Source organism: Dermochelys coriacea, chromosome 12 (genome assembly GCF_009764565.3).
Source record: "Dermochelys coriacea isolate rDerCor1 chromosome 12, rDerCor1.pri.v4, whole genome shotgun sequence".
In the NCBI taxonomy this organism is placed as follows: Eukaryota; Metazoa; Chordata; order Testudines; family Dermochelyidae; genus Dermochelys; species Dermochelys coriacea.
The window spans coordinates 22872214-22894310 of NC_050079.1; positions in this window are offsets into that span (position 1 = coordinate 22872214).

Consider the following 22097-nt stretch of genomic DNA (forward strand, 5'->3'; position numbering starts at 1 on the left):
AGGAGCCTGAAGAATGTTGGTGTCATGGAATCTCAGTGTCAGAAAGTATGAGACCCTGCTCATTGTAGAGGAAAACAATGCCACATGCGCAGATATGTATGGAAAATATAAAACAACACAGTTTAATTCCCATTTGCACTAACAGGTCCCCAATTTTTTATTTTTATTTTTTGGCTTAACATCCACTGAGTCCAATTTCTGCTGTCTACAGCATTAGCCCTATTTTCCCCAGCTGTTCTAAGCACAAACATTGTAAAAAAAAATCATCAATTTGGAATATATGAAAATACTAAATACAGGCACATTTTACAGTGTTCCCACTGTACAAGATCTGTGTCATTTGTGACTAGAAAGATAAGAGGAAGTTCATTAATGACTGCAGATGCTAATGCCTCTGCTCTGCTGCCTGGATCCAAGTTCAGGCTTTAGCTCAACCACCACTAGTACCTCCATAATTTACTGTTATGCATTCCCCTCTGTGCCCAATCCACACAGAAGGTAGGTTTGTTACAGCACCAACTAGACAGCCTGGCTTTTTAGCCCATGCTGTAGAGACTTATACTTCCAGCTCTACAAGGTCCTGGGCTCCGATCCCGGTGGTAGAAACTGGGAAATCTCGTTTTTGCAGCCCATTTGATCTATGGGTACAAATCTGGGCACATGTACCTCTCACTACCTGTCTTCTGGTACAAAACAGGAAGTTAGGGGAGCATATACTCAGATTTTTAAAAGCTATTATTTTAGTGTGTGCAAAGAAATGGTCCTTAACCCAGCTGAAAATACACCCCTACATGCCACTTGCCATATGAGAGGGGAAGCTTTTGAAATGTACCATTTGTGGAGGGCAGACGCTCTTGCTGCTGTTGTGCCTTATGGGTTCCACTAGGAGCGGCTGCCAAGAAGCATCACCAGCTCTTCAAACTATCTTCATCACAGGCCTTCCCTCCCAGGCCAGTGCCACTCACTTTTCAACAGCACTAGACACCTGTGGGACCTCTGGCAGAGCCACAGAGACTATTATGCAAGGCAACTGCAGCCACTCCTTTGGCCGGCTTTCTGTCCACAGGCACTCAGTCACATGCTCCACAATGGCTCCTTTCCATCAGTGAGTGTATCTGGGCAGGTAGGTGCACAGCTGGAACCTTGAAAAGTCAGACCCCTCTTTGTCAAATGCCCATTTTAAGTATTTTTAAAACAGATGAACTATATTTATCTCTAACACATGGCCATTCAAATCTCTTCAAACTTCTGGAGAAGATAGACCACAGAGCTCAATAGGATTTGTCACCTTTAAAAAGTCAACATCTTGTAGCAGATACAACACAAGTTTTCCTATTCTTGTAATGAATAGCCGTGTGCCATTATCAGCTAGCACATGATAATTTTTAGTGGTAAACTGTGTATAAGATTTGAGACAGCTACATTCCCTGAAACCACACACTGAAATCCCTGAAGGATCAAACTCAGCCCATCAACCCTCTGAGATAGATGAAGCAAGCTGCATGCAGTTTAATGAGTGTATCTTTGAGATGAGATGGTTCTGCAGAGATATTATAAATTACTATAGGATTTTTCTTAAGAAAAAGGATTTGCTCTGACTGTTTGGCCAACATTTCTCCTTTTCCCCGCACAGTTCAGCGCGCTGTGTACCAGATGGCTGCTATCTCTTCCCTTCAAAGATGCGTTTTGGTTATGTACATACACTACTTAGCTCAGAGAAAGGTGATTACCTCTAGGTCAAACAACAGATCAGTAGCAGAAATAGAACCCAGTTCTCCTAACTCACAATCGGATGTGTTATCCACTGGGCCATTCTGCCTCTATGTATGTAGCATGTGAAACTTTAGGAATGAAAGATGCTATATAAAGGTACAACTGTTAACTGTTTTCTCCTCAATTAGAAAAGTATCTTATACTTAAATGCTCTGTGACCAAATGATGGAAAGCATCCAAAATAACCTCAGTTCATAGTGAGAAGGCTCATCGACTGATCTCTTGAGGAAGCCAAGAGAATACCCCAACAGTATTAAAAGGTGATGGCTTTATGCCATATGTCCATATACCTGTATAAAATCATGATCCCAGGATCTGGCTTGCACAACAACACACAGAGAATAGACAAGGAGTTAAGATAAATTGATGTACAAATCTAAAAGTCATATGTTTTAAATCCAAGATACTTGTGTACCTTTTAACCTCCCCATCCTCTAACATTGCAATCTATTCAATTTTTGGTACAACGTTTTAATTACAAATTTGATAAAACCATAGCAATACCAGAGAAATAATATTTTTTTACTCCAAGAATCAACCCTGATGATTCAAAAGTGAGAATTATTTTCCCCCCGTTGCCTCCCCCAACCCCCATAGATTCACAGGATTAATATGGGTCTGGCTTTAGGGTTTTACCAGTAACTGCTGCAAAACAAGTTCTGATTGGCTGATTCAGAAATTGGGATTCTGGGCAGTGTTTTATAAAAGGATAATGTATCTTTAAGCCTAGGTGCCCTTCAGGGAAATGTATTGGATAAATGTCTTCTGAAAAGCCTGTAAATATTCCATCGCCTCACTGTCATTACTACCATGAAATGATAATGAAGCATGAAAGAAATATAATTCCATATTCAGATGACAGCATTAGCCTTCATAAGCAAACTGAAATATTTATTAGTAAAATGTTCAGTATCTATGCCTGTAATCTAAAAAAAAGGACAAAAATGTTTTATAATAAAAAAGAGATTGAATGCAGAGGTAAAATCTGGTTGGCTGATTTTATTGCTTATTATTAAATCCTGGCAAAACAATTATTTTTTTCTTTTCATTAGTATGGCACCCAAATTAAAACTATGCCCTCAGGCTGTGAGGTTTACAGTAGTGATTAAAAACAAGAAATTGTGATGCATGGGGTTTTTGACAATGGCATAATCAAATTCATTCATATTGTTCAATCTTTCACTGACAAATATTTTTACAGTGAAATATACCAAACAAAGAAGCACACAGAACTACTATCAATACATAGAAATTAGGGAGACTTGTTATTATTTAAATAGGGAACTGATACAATTTTTCTATAATCTTGAATACAAACATTAGAGTGTAGTTAATTAGGGTAATTATTGTCTAAATTGTGCTTAATTGTTTTATACTGAATAGGAGTTGTGAATGAACCCTCTTGGATTCTACAAGGCACAGAAGTGAATACTGTGTAGTTTAAACATTTAGATATAATTTAATAAATTCTGATTGTATTTCCTATAAGTCAGAAGATATATCCTGAAGCACGCTGAGACAGAGATAAACACAAGCCATGTGCCTTGACCTCTGTTTCACCTTATTGAAAAAGAGGCGTAAAACAGTCATTTAGTACATTAGCATCAGAGAGCATTCACATACTCTAAGCACATTCTAAAAAAAGATCTTTGAAGTGAATGAAAAATTAGAAATTCAAGTGACCACCATCAATTCTGAAACACTGCACAAAATTAATTACAGTTTTGCATCAGAAGCAAGAATGTAGATTTCAGACAGTCTATGTCATTTATCTCAAGCTGTACAATATACAAGGCGATTAAAAAGCCAAATCTGTTCCCACCCCCCAACTCTAAGGCCTATCAGAGGCTGTGAAGTACAAATGATTAACTCCTAATTATTCAAGGGATTGTACAGACACTTCAACTTGAATGAAATTTGAGGCAAGTCACAGGAGCTACAGAGGGACAGATTTGCTGCTCTTTATCAAAATCTAGTCTGACTATCACTGACAGAATCCAGATAAATTGTACAGTAATCTGGCAGTGGTTTTGGAAAGCTTGCTCTGCAAAATCCAAATCTCTAATTTCTATCTGTTTTTAATTGCTTTCCTTAAATTTGCATTTTTATACAATTGGCTTAGAGGATTTATTCAGTTCTTTAGGCTATTCCAATAAAGCTGAGTCTCATTTCACATGGTATCTCAGGAACCTACTTACATTAAATAAGCACACTGTGTTACAAAAATATTTACTGCAATAAAAAAAGAATTCCCTTGTTATGTGGCATTCAGAATTAGCTGAATTCCATGGGCCAGAGAAGCCTTTCTTAATCCCCACAAGAAAAAACATCTCAAACGGTAATAATTAATTGTATGGCATAGAGGGTGCAACTTAAATAATACAATTCAACACAAGATAAATCAGTGAAGGGGAAATGTGTATTCTGCAGTGAAGGGTGGGCACTGTCAATTGCCCAACCAGAAACCAACCACTGATCCAACATTTTGCTGATCCAAAGGTCAGGGAAAGCAGCCACTAGACCAACTGAAACCATCCAGCCCACCCAAAACAGGATGTTGGGCTGGACCCCAAGCTAAATCCTCTAGTCTATAAGAATGGTTAGAACAGCAACTCCTCGCAGTGGATAGCACTGTCCTGTGACACTATCTGACTCTCTGACTTGATTCCCCTACACCCATTAAGAGTTAATGACTTCCCTAAATTCCCACCACCCCAAAAACTAGAGAATGCCATCATTTCATTAGCAATTGCTCAGCAAACTACTCACAGCCAAACTACCATTCACTCCAGAATTGGATGCCAGGGTAAAAAGTCATAACCAATTTCTGATTGCACTCTGCAGAGGGCAGAACAACCCTGGACAATCACACAAAACCCTTCAATGCTCCAAATGTCACATCCATAACTAAGCTTAAGATTTTGTCATGGGTATTTTTAGTAAAAGTCTCGGACAGGTTGTGGGCAAAAAACAAAAATTTACAGAAGCCTGCAAGCTGTGTCTGACTTTTACTAAAAATATCTGGGGAATCTAACGGTCCAAGCCCCACCACCAAGGGCTGACCAACAGCTGCTGCTCAGCCAGTGGGGCTGCTCCAGCCGTGCGGACTGACCCAGCTCCGCCTATGGGAACTGACCCGGCCCTGGCCACTACTTCTGCATCAGAGGCTGAAACCAAAGAAGTCACAAAGGTCCATTAAAGTCATGGAATCCGTCACCTCCATGACAAAATTGTATCCTTACCCATAACCAATGTTTTTTCACTTCTCAATGTACAAGTATCCTGGCCCAGACTGCTGCAACGGGCAAGGAAGATCCCTCCTTTCCTCCTGAAGTAGCATGGTTCAATCATTCTATCTCGGCCCTAGCAAAACATATCTTTTATTTAGAGTTACAGAAATGCTTACTTTAAAAATACATCACAAACAATACAACAACTGAAGTGCTGCAGTAAAATTTAACATAACCTATCACCGGCAAGCCATGGAATTTATAAACTGAAATTACCCTCCTCTTCCAGTAACCCCTCATTTTTACAAAACTGTCTACATTTTCAAAGAAGATCTCAAATTAATTCAGTTGCATGTGATTTTACTCACCAGGGCCTAATGCACACACATCCCAGACCTCCAAGATCATTACTGCCCAAACAGACAAGGACCACGTCAAGTTCCAGTAAGCCCCCTTCATATGCAAAACCACAAGCATGAGATGGTCCTACCTCATCTCCCTGATACTTGATGTAACGTTTGCCAATGCCAAAACCCAGTGGTGCTCCTGTATGATGGGCTGGAAGCTCTATTCCTTGCCCAGTGGATAATGTTCATCCCACTATCCACACCTGCATGGGAGAATCCAAATCATAACAAACTGTGAAGTGAAAGAAAGTAGATGCTAGACAACTGAAGCTCAGTTTAGCTAATTCCTAATGTGACTCCTAAAACAATACCAGTGGCTCTGACTTTTCCTTCCTGACAGCCTGTGCCAGTCACAGCCACATCTCTTAAAAAAAATTAAAAAGCATTCTGTCCTGAAAAGCTTTGGGAGAAAGGGAAATAAATATAAAATTCCCAAGCCTATAGTCAAGAACTGAAATCATGCTAAAAAGAGAAACATTCAATGCACACACACAAACCCCAAAACCCTGGGCTCCTGATCGCAATAGGGTAGGTCAGAGTTTCTCAAACTAGGGTCCGCAGAGGTTAGGGGGTCCATGGGGCCCCACTGATCAACTCCTCCCCCATCTCCCAGCGCCTTCTGCACAGCAGGGGAAGGGGCAGGAAGATCTGGGACCTTGGGGGAAGGGGTGAAGTGGGGGTTGGGTCTGGGGGTCCTTCGGTTGCTAAAGTTTGAGAACTGCTAGGGTAAGTAATTCAGTGCAGCAGCCACTGGACATGCATTCTTCAACAAACGTCTCCTCCTCAGGTGATCAAGAAGTGAAGGCATAAACCCCATTTGTTTACTTTTTGAATGAATTCCCTCAATGTGTCCCTAAATACTTTCCCAGTACTCCAGAGAACCACTCTGAGAAAGTCCACCACAGGCAGGAAGGGCAATGTTGTGAGGAGTTTCCCAGCTAACATTCCATACTTACAATCTCCATGGGAGAAAGGACTTGGGGCAATCTTACTAATGCAGCTGTAAGGGATGTGGAGACAGCCTCCACAGTATTTCTGGCTGGAACCCCACTACAGGAATTAAGGGGACCATACTTTGCTCCCCAAGCTTGATACCCTCTTCAACACTGCACAAGGGAAGGGAATGCAAATGAAACATTTGCTGTAGCTGCAAAAAAAGGGAAAAATCAATCCTATACTCCACTGGCTGCTGCTGGTAAAGGATGGAGGAGCTCTCAGCAAATCAGAGGATCCTTTAGAGGCCCAATGAGAGATAATTATGCCATGATTGTCCACAAAGAGGGAAGAGTCATGGCTTAGGGAGAACCCAAAAAGGTGCCCTGACCAGAGAGATGCTGTCCTGCATGCCAAGTTTGGAGTAAGAGGGCAAGGCCAATCAAGCAGTCAGTGTGACATTCAGAATTTGTCAGCTACAAAAGAGGACTGCACAAATATAAAACAAGTGCCTATATATTGTGCCACCACAAATAAGCACACTTTGCCTTTATCACCTCAGAAGAAAAAAAATTCTCTCATACTCATTAAGCTTATCCTTCTAAAATATATGGAATCTTCATGTTCTCAGAAATACATCTCATTTTGTTACATAAAAGAAAACAAAGGCTGACAGACTTTCTGTAATTCTAAACTGTACACACTGTATGTGTATCATAACTCCAAAATACTAAGCTTCTGCTTCATCAAAACCCTGGATTTTATTCACTTTATTAGCACCATAAATAATTAGGAAGAAAAGTATAATTTACAATTTGTAAATGTATCCTAGTCTATTAATTGATCAATACATTTTACAATTTAAGTCTGAATTTTGGAAAATACATGTATAGTAATCAAAGCTCAGGAAGCATCTTTCATGCTATCTAGGCTTCCTCAGTCCTTCTGACAATTTTGCTATTGCTTTAATTTTAGTATTATTTTTCTCCATTACCATGTTTTTATAAGGTAATTTATATAAATCTTTTGCAAGATTAGAGATAAAAATTCCATTTAACTGTCCAGTGCATCTTATGAGTTCCACAATGATACACAATTTTTAGCAACAAATTTTATATTCACATCCAGATGTTTAGAATAATGTAAGACATCCACAATTCCTAGTGAACGTTCCCCATAAAGACATTTTTATTTTTGCCCCATGGATTATAAATATATGGTGGCATAAACACTAATAGAAGGAATACTTTCTAATAGCCTGGTATTTATTGCCTTTTCTTAATATTATTTTTTTCATATTTTATGTTACCCTAAGAATTAATATCCAATTCTACTTCCAGCTAAAAAGATAAATATTTCATCCTAGCTCATCTAAAGTGCACCTCCATTTCATGCTTCTCATCTTTGATTCTTCTGAATTGCTATGGTGTCAACTATTAGAAGTAGGAAGATGCGTCTTCCCTAAAGCGGATTCCTGCCAATGTCAGTCAATGTCCACAGTTCTCTGTATGTTTATGCCAGCTCAACAATGCTGCGGTAATCTGTGCCAGCTTTATAGAATTTCATTCATCTGCAGAAAATGCTTCAAACCACTATCTCATCGGTGATACATTTAAAAAAAAAATCCCTTCCTTCTGTTGTTACTTTCCTTCTTGTCCTCTATCCCTATCCCAGAAATGGATAGACCAGCAGATCAGTGGTGTTCCAAACTAGAGACTGTATTGAGGGGCCAATTGGTGATGCAATAGGATACACCTTCTGGGTTGGTCTTGCAAACTTTACCCCATAGTGGGTCCAATTTTGCAAGGTGCAGAGTCTCCTCAAGTCATATTAATTTCAGTCGGAGTTGAGGGTTCTCAAGGTCCTTTCTGGATCACATCCTATATCACCATTTCCTTTCTTGCCTCTTCCAAGCACAAACAGCTCACACCAAAGCACAAGTCCACCATGCAGGATAGACACAGAACAGCAGGACTAAATCTTGCTTATCAAACTCATGAAAATACTCCCATTGAAATAAATAGGACTTATGCAAGTAATTGATCCATATTTAAAAGAAAAAAAAAGTTCTTCTTCTTTTGGCAGCTTGGAGGTGACCTGAAGAGGAAGAAAAATGCAGCTGTGGCCCTTTTTTGTTTTCTTTAGCTTCTCTATATAGCATAAAGAACACCTGAAAGGTTATCTTAAAAAAAATTCCCTGCTTGGTTTTTACTGGTTTTGCCAGATGTCTCCCTTGGAGAATCCAGAGATCCATGTGACTCTCCATTCTTAAGTGAAGGAACAGAGTTGAATCTCTAAAAGAATAGCTTTTCTTCAAAATGTTTGCTAGATATTTATGTTAAGGTCTGTTCTTTAAAAGAAAAAAAGCTTAAACGGTGTGAATAAAAAAATCACTTCCCCTCTTAATTATTCAGGTTTCAATTTTCTGATGTTCGTAATGTTATAAACCTACTTCTTCTCTAGGCATTCATAGACACTTCCAGCAAAAATAGAGTGCACAAGAATTGAATTTCTAGAATTAAAAAAAAAAAAAAAAAAGTTTGTGTGTTTTTTTAAAACCACATCTTTCAGGCCTTCTTGACATTTTTTCTCTTTCGGGTCACCTACAATATAAAGAAAGGCCTATTCATTTAAGAAAAATATTACTTTTTTTATCTTTATCAACATACCAAAGTACTTATAGAAATATATTTCTTTAAGAATCCTGAAAAATAATTTAAAGTTTACTAATTAAAAAAATTCTTTACTAAGCACTGTAAAACCTTAAGTATTTTGACATGTACTGCCCAATAAAGTAATTGTCTAATTTACAATTAATTGCTTAAAATTATAATAACCTTTGTTCAAACAACTAACTTATTTAAAGTAAAATTAATGTTCAGTTGTCGCAGGACTTTGATATTGTAGCATATAAATAACTAAAGGTACATGTACATTAGAAAAATTAGTACCCATATTACGGCAGCTATGGGCAATTTTTGAGTTAAGCAAGTGAAGCAAACAGGATTTAAGTGTTCAAGCTAAGAACGGGTTTACATGACACAGTGTATTCCTGAGGGAATACTGCACCAATAAATTAAGAGGTCTGCTCCAAAAGAGTTAAAAATTATGTGCACAATATTTTAAAATTCTGCAAATTGTATTGTTAATAAATAACTGTGGCTCCAGCATGGCAGCGGAGAGCACAGGCCACCGGCTGCATCCAGGTGGGAGATCACCCTGAAGCCCCATGTCCCTCAGTACAGGGACTCGGAAGTGAGGATGCACCTGACTCGACATAGTGCAAGGACTAGGCCTGCCCCAAAAACATCCCGGGGCCCTGTCCCTCTGCGCCAGGTGCACCAGGTGTGGATGGGCATGCTCAGCCCAGCAGAATTCAAGTGTGGAGGGATCCAGGTGTGGGGTGAGAGGTTTCTGTGTGGTGCAATCTGTGTCCGGGCAGCTCAGTGGGAGATCTGGATGCACAGGGGCTCGTTGAGGGGTTCTGGATGCAGGAGCAATAGGCTTCTTCAGGGGATCCAGGGGAAGGTTGTTGGGGCTCGGCAGGGGACTCAGTGGGGGGAGTCCAGGTGCAGCTGATTGGGGATCAGTGGGCTGGGTGTCTGAGTGTGGGGGCTTCATCAGAGAGGTCCAAGAGTAGGGGGTAAGCTTGTCAGGGTGAGGGTTTGATGGGCCTTCTTAATGGGGGAGCCTTTGCTGCTGCCAAGGGGACACTGAATGCCAGGCTCCCACTTCCTCCCACAATTCCCATATCCCCTTTTCTTCTACATCCCTCTCCCCTCACCTGTCCTATTCCACCCATTTTATGCAAGGAAGCACAGTAATTCTGCGGGTGCAGAGTCACGCATGATCCCCCCCCCCGGAGTAATCAGTGGTAAAAATGCTGTGTCCTGTTTACACTAGCACTTGGACATTGCTGCTGCTGTAATTTAGTTGCTGAAAGCAGAGCTGGGTCTAAGGGTTTGCTTACATTTAAAATACTGCAGCTGCACTGCTATAGCGCTTCAGCGAAGACACTATCTACACCTATGGGAGAATCCCTCCTGTCAGCATAGGTACTCCACCTCTCCGAGGGGTGGTAGCTGGGTCAATGAGAAAATATGCCAAGTGGCTAATGAGTGGTCTATGTTAAGAAATTACATCGCTCAGTGGTGTGAAAAATCCACACCTCCTCTCAGGTAGGGTTGCCAACTTTCTATTTGCAGAAAACGGAACACCTCTGCCCTGCCTCTGCTCACTCATTCCCCACTTCCTCCATCGCATACTCTCCCTCAGCCACCCATTTTCACCAGACTGGGGCCAAGGTGCGAGAGCTCTGGCTGGGAGTGCAGGCTCGGGGTGGGGCCGTAGATGAGGGGTTCGGAGTGTGGAAGGAGGATCCAGGCTGGGGCAGTGAGTTGAGGTGTGGGAAGGCGTATGGGCTCCGTGTTGGGGATGCAGGCTCCAGAGTGGGACCAGAAATGAGGATTCAGGGTGCAGGAGGAAGCTCTGGGGTGGGTCAGGGGGTTGGGTGTGGAAGGGGTATGGGCTCCAGCTGGGGGTACTGGCTCTGTGGTGGGGCCAGAGATGAGAGGTTTAGGGTGCATGAGGGGGCTCCAGGCTGGAGCCAAAGGGCTCAGAGTGAAGGAGTGGGCTCAGGGCTGGGGCAGGGGATTGGGGTGCAGGCTCCGGGCAGCACTCATCTCAGGTGGCTCCTAGAAGCAGCAACATCTCGCTTTGGCTCCTAGGTGGAGGAACAGCCAGGAGGCTCCACACGCTGCCCCTGAAGCTCCCACTGGCCATGGTTCCCGGTGAATGGGAGTTGCAGAGCCAGTACTCTGGGTGGGGGCAGTGCACAGAGCCCCCATGACTGCCCCTACGCCTAGGACCCACAGGAAGATGCCTTCCCGGGAGCCATGCAGAGCCAGGCAGCCACGCTGCCAGCCCCGCTGCGGGAAACCAACCAGATTTTTAACAGCCTGGTCAGCAGTGCTGACCGGAGCTGCCAGTGTTCCTTTTCAACCTGGCGTTCCAGTCGAAAACCGGATGCCTGGCAACCCTGCTATCAGGGAGGTGGAATACCTACACCAATAGAAGAACCTCTCCCATCAGCACAGGTAGCATCTTCACTGGAGCACTACAGCAGCCCCACTACACCACTGCAGCATTTTAAGTGCAGATAAACCTTAGGTGTACCTCATCCAGTGCACTAAATGCCCCAACAACTATGTGTCTAAAACCAGACAGCCATTATGAAAGATATTACCTCACCCACCTTGTCCCTCTAAGGCTATGTCTACACTGGCAATTGAACGACAAAAAACTTTTGTCTTTCAGAGTTGTTAACCCCCCCTTTCCCCAAAAGACAAAAGTTTTGCCGTGACAAGTGCCAGTGTGAACAGCACAGTGACAAAAAAAACACCGCTCATTGGGGGTAGAAGTTTTTTGTTGGAAGGAGAGCTGACAAACAGCAGCTACACTTCGCAATTTTAGTGGCATGGCTGTGGCAACGCAGCCATGTCGCTAAAAGCTGTGTAGTGAAGACATAGCCTAAGTGTCTAATCACACAGGCTCCAGTGCTGATACCAACATTAATTTTATCAGCTCCCTCCCACTACCAGCATAACCTCCCAAGCCAAATATTCCAAAACCTCAAAGCAATTTAACAGATGGGCAAGTCAATTTGATCACACTTCTTGAATTGTAAGTATTCTAGTGCTCAGTGGAGTCTGAGTCACATCAGAATGCAGGAAATCCAGATTTATGGTAGACTCAGCTGCACCAAAACTCAGATACAACTAAGACAATCTCATTTTTGAACTGGGAGGGGCTAGAGGAAAAGGAAAAGGTGACTGTGGCCACAGATGGAGGAATGAAGATCCGAAGGATAAAGTGGAGTTTGGAAGGCCAGAGAGCAATGGTCAGAGAAGGAAGGAAGGAAATTTGCACAAACAAACCAGCAGCCTTCTCTCTCCCCCTGCTCCCAGAACAAATGTTGAAATTAATCATCCTTCTGCAGCCCTATAGACAAGTGGCACAACACCCTCTTTCTCTACACTCACATGAGAGTGCTTCTAGCCTCAACCCCATTTTCCCACTGCTGAAATGTTCCCACAATTCCTATGACAGATCCCCCAATTCAACCATGCAGATGAGCTACAAATCTCCTACCACACTAGCGTTTCTTCCTCATCCAATTTTCTATGGAGGTTACAGAAGTCTGGCGGAGGCCCTGTACTGGAGTGTCTTGCTGTACACACAGGATTCCAGAAAATTTACCCCGGCCTTTAACAGTTTGTGAGTGTGTGTAAAAATCAACACTGCCCCAGCCCCACAAGAATTGGAATTGTAATGTACTGTAAGTAAATTCTCAAAGTAAATGTTTTAAAAGAGAGATAGAGACTGTGGAAAGAAAAGTAAAGTGCATTAAAAACATGTCATGATAAAGAATGGACAACATCATTTAATATTTTAGCACTCTTTTCTCATGAAACTACCACTTTAATATTTATAAACACAAATATAATGTTGGTGTTTTGCAAGACTCCTATGTGTTCTAGCATTGTACTTTCATTGCTGTCTTAGAACATAGGATTATAGTGTAATTAGTAAATCTCCAGATAGATCATGGGGAATTACACATGTGTATTGGAAGAATAGATCCTTTTGGATTCAGGCATGAAGAGGTCAGTAGGTTTAATTCATCCCTGGTGTGATTCATTCATATTGGGGCAAATTTTTCTAAACATTGAGAAAAATACAAAATAAAGTTTATGATTAACCAGTTGGGTATTTAATGTCCTGGCTCCCGGCATTTTACATGATGTAAAATGTAGGGCTGTGTTTTGCCACTTTTTGGACATATGATGCAAGTCCTTGCTCTAGGAAGAGATTATTAGAACAAATTATCTTTTCTGTTTAAAATAAATCAAAAGCAAAAAACTGTCATTCCCTTGCTGTTCAGTAGGTGGAATGAAAAACTAGATGGACCTAGCCCTGCATTGGCACCAAAACCGGGGGGAAATGGAGCAAGATGTCTCTCCCTGTCATAGTCTGGTTGGGAAGTGAAGGCAGTGCTCCAGACGAACACAGCCCATGCAAGTAGCCATCCCACAGGAGGCAGCAATGTAGATGGACTCCTAACCCTACACAGAGCAGCCAGTGGAACTGGTCTCCCCACAGGAGACAAGAAAAAAGGGTGGCATGGCTGTGGATGGACTTCTAATCACACAGAAAGAGCACCGAGTGGAACTGGCTTATTTTAATTGGTTCACAACTTCATCAATGGAAAGTGGACATACACCTGCCTTTGCAAACCTGAGCAAATTCACCAGACACTTCAGGCAAACTCACTGGTAAAAATAAACAGTTAAATAAATGCATTTACTACAAAAGATAGATTTTAAATGATTATAAGTGATTGGCAAAAAGTCAGAGTGGTTACCAAAAGAAACGAAAAGAAAAGCATACAATCTAAACTCTCAACCCTATTAGACGGGGTAACATCTAGATTAAGCAGTTTCTCTCACCCCACTGGATATTGCAGTCCTTAATATACAGGTTTGTCCCTTAAACTTGGGCCAGTCTCCTCTGTTGGAGTCTTCGGTCCTTGTTCTTTGCATAAGAACGGCCATAGGGTCAGACCAAAGGTCCATCTATCCCAGTATCCTGTCTTCCAACAGTGGCCAATGCCAAGTGCTCCAGACGGAATGAACAGAACAGGTAATCATCAAGTGATCTATTCGGTCACCCATCCCAGCTTCTGACAACAGGCTAGGGATACCATCCCTGCCCATCCTGACTAATAGCCATTGATGGACCTATCCTCCATGAACGTATCTACTAGTCTTGGCCCTCACAACATCCTCTGACAAGGAGTTCCATAGCTTGACTGTGTGTAGCGTGAAAAAAATACTTCCTTGTGTTTGTTTTAAATCTGTTGCCTATTAATTTCAGTTGGTGACCCCCTAGTTCTTATGTTATGGGAAGGAGTAAATAACACTTCCTTATTTACTTTCTCCATGCTAGTCATGATTTTATTGATTTCTATCATATCTCTCCTTAGTCATCTCTTTTCCAAGCTGAAAAGTCCTAGTCTTATTCATCGCTCCTCATACGGCAGCCATTCCATACCCCTGATAGATTTGTTGTCTTTTTCTAAACCTTTTCCAATTCCAATATATCTTTTTTGAGATGGGGCGACCACATCTGCATGCAGTATTCAAGATGTGGGCGTATCATGAATTTATGTAGAGGCAATGATATTCTCTGTCTTATTATCTATCCCTTTCTTAATGATTCCCAACATTCTGTTCGCCTTTTTTTTTAAACACACACACACTTCCACTGCACATTGAGTGGATGTTTTCGGAGAACTATCCACAATGACTCCAAAATCTTTTTCTTGAGTAGTAGCTAATTTAGACCCATCAATTTATATGTATAGTTAGGATTATGTTTTCCAGTGTGCATTACTTTGCATTTATCAACCTTGACTTTCATGGGCCATTTTGTTGCCCAATCATCCAGTTTGGAGAAATCCTTTTGCAGCTCTTCACAGTCTGCCTGGGACTTAACTATCTTAAGTAGTTTTGTATCATCTACAAATTTTGCCACCTCACTGTTTACCCCTTTTTCCAGATCATTTATGAACATGTTGAATAGGACTGGACCCATTACAGACCCCTGGAGGATACCACTATTTACCTTTCTCCATTTTGAAAACTGACCATTTATTCCTACCCTTTGTTTCCTATCTTTTAACCAATTGTTAATCCATGAGAGGACCTTCCCTCTTATCCCATGACAGCTTACTTTGCTTAAGAGCCTTTGGTGAGGGACCTTGTCAAAGGCTTTCTGAAAATCTAAGTACACCATATCCACTGGATCCCCCTTGTCCATATGCTTGTTGACCCCCTCAAAGAATTATAGAAGATTTGTGAGGCATGATTTCCCTTTACAAAAACCATGGTGACTCTTCCCCAACAAATTATGTTTCTCTAGGTGTCTGACAAATTTTGTTCTTTACTATAGTTTCAACCAGTTTACCCGGTACTGAAGTCAGGCTTATTGGTCTGTAATTCCTGGGATCACCTCTGGGGACCTTTTTAAAAATTGGCGTCACATTAGTTATCCTCCAGTCATTTGGTACAGTAGCCGATTTACATAATAGGTTACAAACTACAGTTAGTAGTTCTGCAATTTCACATTTGAGTTCCTTCAGAACTCTTGGGTGAATACCATCTGGTCTTGGTGACTTATTACTGATTAGTTTATCAATTTGTTCCAAAACCTCCTCTAATGACACCTCAATCTGGGACAGTTCCTCAGATTTGTCACCTAAAAAGAAAGGCTCAGGTTTGGGAATCTCCCTCATATCCTCAGCTGTGAATGCAAAGAATTCATTTAGTTTCTCCACAATGGCCTTATTGCCCTTGAGTGCTCCTTTAGCATCTCCATTGTCCGGTGGCCCCACTGGTTGTTTAGCAGGCTTCCTGCTTCTGATGTACTTTGAAAAAGTAATAGCATATTTTTTTTAGTCTTTGGCTAGCTGTTCTTCAAATTCTTTTTGGCTTCCTAATGATATTTTTACACTTCATTTGCCAGAGTTTATACTCCTTTCTATTTTCCTCACTAGGAATTAACTTCCACTTTTTCAAAGATGCCTTTTATGCCTTGCAGCATAGGTGGGAGCAGGAGAAAGTGGCCACATGCTAGGCCTGTGTTCTGTTTTATACCCTTAGTCCATGTCCTTGGAAAACACAAGTCCAGGCATGTCTGGAGGGCATCGCTGAATCTCCAACCAAGGTTGAACAATTGCCCTGGTGGGGCCTTATGCAGATAAGTCATTGAATTTTAACTCCCTTGCTGGATAATGGCTACTGATGGTTGTTTCACACCTGCCGGGCATTGGTTACTTTCCTTGCTGTTGTCTCTTGGGAGTGAATATCTGGGCACTTCCCAAACCCTCAGCATATTTTAGTTACAACCATACAACACAATCTCATAACTTCATATGCATTAATGATATACATATTTAGATGGGACATGGGTTTCAGCAGATCATAACATTTCCCATGATACCCTACAAGGTATGCTATATATGCAATATCACAATTATATGTAAATGAGGAATATGGGAGTTACAGGGTGCTCCCCCAAAGTATAGTATGTCACAAATGGACAGGAAGGGAAAGTACTTCCTGAAGAACAACTACCCAATGGAATTGTACCATCATAAATCAGGTGAAACTGGGGCATCTAAATCAGCCTGTAAACTGTTTTAGGCAGAGTCTATATCCTTTATATACATATATAGCCCCAAGTACATTCACAGTGCTCCATGTATCAATATTTTGTTTCTTTGCTTTTCTGGACCAAAAACAATTGCCACATCCTGAAGTCCTTATTCAATTTCACTTATTCCCTCATTGACTTCAACTGTTTTCCCTGAATCTTTATTCAGTAAAACCTGTGTAAGGACTTCAGGATTTGGTCCATACACAGATATGAAATAGCTGACTGAGGCATTCTATATATGACAGGCATACCTATCACGATGGAGGTGTACAATAATATTCATTACTATTATCCTCTCCCTTTAAATCTCTAGTAACATTTACAATAAAAATGGCAACACATCAGCCAAATCCATGTTAACTAATACAAACACCTCGACTCCTACCCAAACATATCAACATCACTTTCTCCAGCCCCCAAAAATCACAGGCTCCACCCTGTTAGGTGAGTAGCCTTTGCAGCATGTCCTGAAGGTCAACACACTCAGGCTTGAATGGATCAAAACAGAAGGTCGTTCCATAGTTGAGGACCCTCATCTGAGAATGTCCAACCCCAAATGTATAAATCTAGGGACTGGGAGCTTGAGTATTCCAGCTGATCTCGGCTAATGAGAAAAAGGCATGAGGAGAAAGGTAATCTCCAAGTTACCCAGGGATCAAACCATAACAGAAAGCAAAGCCAAATTTTTGAACTGTACCAAGAAACAAATTGTGAGCTACTCCACTCTCTGGAGCACCAGGTTAATGTGTTCCACAAGAGAAGCACCACGAGCAAGTGGCCCACTGCACTGTGAACTGGCTGGAGTTTCACATGGTCTTCAAGTGTTGTCCCAGATAGGTTCTACTGTAGCTATCCATTCTGGAGATGAATAAATGAATTGGTAAAAATCTACTACCAACAGTAACAAACATCTCAAATAGGAAAAAAACAAAACATGCTCTTCACCATTCCAAGTACTCAGAAGCACTCACAGACCCAACCAGATGCATAAGTTGCAAACTACCACTTGAGTAATTAAAGGTATGTGAGATTCCTTCAGGTAACAAGACAAATATCACCCCCATCATTTCATCCATTTTTCTCCCCAGCTCAGTCATACCTAGGCTGAGCTTCTGTCCGCAGACCTCCAACATTACTTCTATCTTATCCAGTTTGAGCTTAACCCAAGCCATATCAATATGCCAATGTGTTACAAATACATTCCAAATAAGATTTAAATAACCTAGAAAGCAAAAAGAAAAATAAATACCCATCTTGCCCCCCATCCCCAAAACCTCCTCTTTCATCACATCACTCAGCCTGTGTGTGTAATCAGGCTGTAAGCATACTAAGCAAACATACTAAGAGGTCATAGGACAGTCCATACAAAGTAACCATCTTTAAACTGCAATGATATATTTTAAAGTGCTATATTTTACTGATGCAAAGGTGTTGCACAATAAGTTTGAGTCCCTTATTATGCACTGTTGAAAAATAAGACTCATCAAGCTGCTTAGCAATCCAATTTAGAACTTGGCTCACCAGCTTTTGTAGATTAAACTAATCAAAGATTGTGGGGAATCTGTCTTCATTGCAGTAACTTAAAAAGCACTTTAAATCCCTTTTCTGTAATTGCAAACTTCCTATAAATTAAAGATATGTTATTCTAGGGCATCAGTGGCAAAATTTCATAAACTGCAATTGCTGTCCTAATTGGCAAGCAGGACAAATCTACCTAGGAACTCAAGATTAAAAGCATGTGTTTTAAAAGCATGTGGCACTTTCAGAAATTATTTATGCAGTGCACACTTCTGAATTCCATTTTTGTGCATCTCAAATATATGCTCTGTGGTACAATACCAAGTATAGGGAAATGCTTTATAAAAATGAAAATGCAATTGTCTGACCAATAAAAGGCATTCCTGTATGTAATCCCAGTAATAGATTTTTAAATCCTTACTACTCGTGCAATATTATGTATTCATGGTTATTATCTTGTCCACTTCCAAATCCTGAAAGGTTAGATTGTTTAAAGATTTGTTAGCTATGAACTACATTAAAAAGCAACATATTAAACTCAAAGCTAATTGAAAAATAGCATTTTATCAGATTTTTCTTTAATACGGTATTATAATGATTGTATTTAAGGTACTCAAAATACTTCAATAAATACTGAAATTAAAAATAGAACATCTTTAGGGCTTTGCAGAGAATGTGGCTCTTAACAATTTACACTGCTTTTTTAACCATTATTTTCTTATATTTCCCACAATCCTTCACATCAGAAGCAAACAGAAACTGAATGATTACCCCAAAGTGTGCTAGATGAACTGGAAAAAGTCTATTCAAACAAAGCTCATTAGTTTTGATACCTCCAGGGCTATGACAAATTAAGCGGCTGGTGAATATGCTTGCAGACAAAAGGATGATGCAAAAACTAGGGCCTGTGCTAGGCATTGTATCAATAAATTCTACTGAAAAAGGTAAAATTAAAATTGAAGCTAAAATGGAATCCCTTTAAGGAACATGTACAAAATTGATCATCTCTTTCTTAAATACATGTATGAATGATTGTGCTATAAATAATAAAGGGATTGCTTATTGGCTACTTTGAATGTGTATTCTAACAGATCAGGCTTGGCCTTTGGAACTGGTAGAAAGCGTACAATGTATTTAGATGGAGTAGTCTTTTTTATTTAACACAGTGAAAGTTTCACCATACCAGAGGAAAGAGCATCATCACCCTAAATTCATCCCAATATTCATTTGCAATAATCTGTGCTGAACTAGGAGCAATGGTTATCAAGCTTATAATTGTACCATTTGATTTTGTCAGTGATAACGTGAAAGTATGTATGAATAGTGGAGATTAATATTCTAATGCAATATAGCCTAACCCACTCAAAACAAGTACAGAATGCTGTAGAGACTGGATAGCTAAAGGGAATAGGTAATGGAATACAGAGCTTTTCACCTCTACTGTAGGTCACCGGTTGCAATTTGATACAAGTTGGTAGTGACTGAAAGTCGTTATCATCTAACTGCTGTTGGTGATCTGATCCAAGTTAAATTAGTTAGTAGTTTCAGTCTAAACACTAACAGAAGGTGTCCACATCACAGAAACCATCACAACTGATACCCTTGCTGGCAATCTCAGAACTAAGGGCAAGAGCAAAGCAGGAAGGAAGATTTACCATCTCAATCCTAGTGGTCCCTATGGGTCAGCACTGAGCCATATTGGCAGCCCAGTGTGTGGACATTTCCATTTACTGTTGCGGATGCTATATCTGTTCTGTGACCATCTCTAAAGAACTTCAGTTTATAGTGATGTCATTCAGTGTATTTCATAAGCACTAAGGGCTTAATCTTGCTCCCTATCAGGAGCAGGACAAGACTGAGTCCTTGCTAAATGAGGATTTATTCCCCATTCATATTTGCTTTTTAATCATAAAAATCTTGATGGAGACATAATGCCTTTCTTTGCGACTTCCATATTGTGTTTCTACCATTATAGCTACTCATCTCAGTAGTGATTCTAGTATGTTTTTCGCCTTCCTCTGTAGCATGGGGCACGAGTCACTTGAGGGAGGATTCTCTGCTCCTTGAAGTCTTTAAACCACGATTTGAGGATTTCAATAGCTCAGACATAGGTGAGGTTTTTCGTAGGAGTGGGTGGGTGAGATTCTGTGGCCTGCGTTGTGCAGGAGGTCGGACTAGATGATCAGAATGGTCCCTTCTGACCTTAGTATCTATGAATCTATGTGCCGTATGACTGCACTTGTTCTGAGTTGACTGCACTAGATTTGTTCTGGTTACAATTCAAATTTTTGACTTTTCCTCACATAGGTGATAAAATCCTCCTTTCTAATTATATAACAGTTAATATCAGCAGGACATTTCCTTCTAACAATCCCTGGATTAGAACTTTGACAAACTGGAAGCAAGAAGCCAAATTCTGATTTACATCTATGTAAAGCCAAAGTAGCTCCACTGTCTCTGACATGATGTAGCAACTCTATATTTATACTGGTATAATTGAGAGCAGAATTTGACCTAGGATGATCTTAACTGTGGAATTCACATCCCTGTTTCATATAGCCTGATTTTGCTGACCTCCAGAAAGCAGTACAAGACTCATCTCTATACTTAAGCTTTCATCTGAGGGGTACTTGGTGATATAAAATGAGACTGTAATCATGATTTTTTGTCTGATATGTGTCAATAGATCTAATCCTGATCTCAATGAATTAAAAATTAGATCCTTGCCATTGACTTCAAAAAAACAGATCAGTGCAATGTTATTACTATTGATTGATTTTATATATACACACACTCACACACACACACACACACACACATCCCATGTGCACTCATACACTTGATGATGTATGTATTTTTAAATATAAAAAATGCAAATGCTGACAGTGATATTTTTAAGAGAAAACTTACCATAGCCATTACTAAATTCTTCTAATTTCTAAGCAGAAATGGTTTCCTAAGACATAAAAAATATATGGTAGTATATTGTGCTATTCTAATCAGTTCTTCTAAAAAATATATTACTTTTCATGTAGATTTCCAGTGCCTCAGGCCAACTCAGTTACCTCAATTCAGATACCAGTGAGATTGTGGGATTCCATGGGAGCAAGAGGTAGAAGTTTGAAAACTGCAGAGAATTCAGGGAGCACCATTATACACACCTTGATTCAGATAATATACCCTTTCTTCTGTCCATCTTGCCTTCCGCCTGCTCCCAGTAAGCTTCATTCATTGCCTTGTAACCACTGTCAAAAAAACAACCACTTTGTTCAGCCCTGCTTGGAACTCACCAACAAAGGCACTTGATTGAGAAGAAGTACCACAGGTTTTTTTCTTGCTGGAAGTCAGGTATATTACCTCCATGACTACTAGATCGGTTGCCTGAAAAGCAGCATATCTAAAACCAGGGACCACTCACAGAGCAGCAAAACTGGAAAACAGGCTAGCCCTGAAGTAGCTCTTCAAAAACAAGGCCCCAAGGCTTCTAAAAAGTAATTAGGCATAGAATCTATTAGCATCTGTAGTAACTGGATTAAGGCTAAAAATGAGGGAACTTCCAAAAATGAAGAAGGTAATTTGGCCTTGGTTCGGCTACAAAGAGTTCACCTATTGTAACCTGAACCTATTACAAGTACCTCTTCTCTAACCTTGCAATACCCATGACTGTCCCTCCCTACTTACTGCATGGCCTACTTTGTTTCTCAAATATCAACCACAGTAAGAAACAAGCAATTTATATAAAAGAAAGCCCCTTGTCATTAAAATAAATCATCACAAAAAATAGTATTCCTTTCTTCTGGTTAGTAACAAGTTATGGATTGACAGAACATACAGAATAATAGAATTTACACTTCTAGATTGAATGACAGCCTTTACTGATAACATTTACAAACCAAATAGCAGTTGCAGTCTAACAAAATTCAACTTTTCTTTGCTTAAAGAAAAGGAGGACTTGTGG